A 562-nucleotide genomic window follows, 5' to 3' on the forward strand; every position below is an offset into this window, starting at 1 on the left:
AAGGTCAAATGGAAAGGCTATCCAGAAAGTGAAAACAGCTGGGTGAGAAGAAAGGATGTCGGCACGGAGGCTATAGCTGATTACGAGGCAATGCACCCGCAAGGCCAAGCCGAGTTCGAATTTGAGAGGCTAGTCTCAAAGCGGGAAGCGCATGGTATCGTGATGTATGAGGCTAAGTGGCAAGCTCGGCCAGACTCAGATAATATATGGGTGGAGAAGTGGAATGTTGGCGCCAAAGTTATTGCTGCATTTGAGGCTAACCGGAAGGGATGACTCTAGTCTTATTGGTTGTTGCCTCATAGAAGACACATTCACCCTTTACAGTACAATAAAGCTCTAACACGGGACACTTTGCAACTGAATTAATTACAGACAAACGGTAGATAACTGGTGTCGTAGCAATGATAGGAAGTCGTATGTAAGATGACTCTCAACTTGAGCTCTCCTAGATGAGCCAGATAACCGTGATATTTCTCTATTATTACAGTACGAAGATATATATTGCTTTTACAACGGCACCGCGGGATAGACTAGAGATTGAAACAAGTGATCAGATATATCG

This window comes from Phaeoacremonium minimum, assembly GCF_000392275.1.
Source record: "Phaeoacremonium minimum UCRPA7 unplaced genomic scaffold PA7_03_scaffold_188, whole genome shotgun sequence".
Taxonomy (NCBI): Eukaryota; Fungi; Ascomycota; class Sordariomycetes; order Togniniales; family Togniniaceae; genus Phaeoacremonium; species Phaeoacremonium minimum.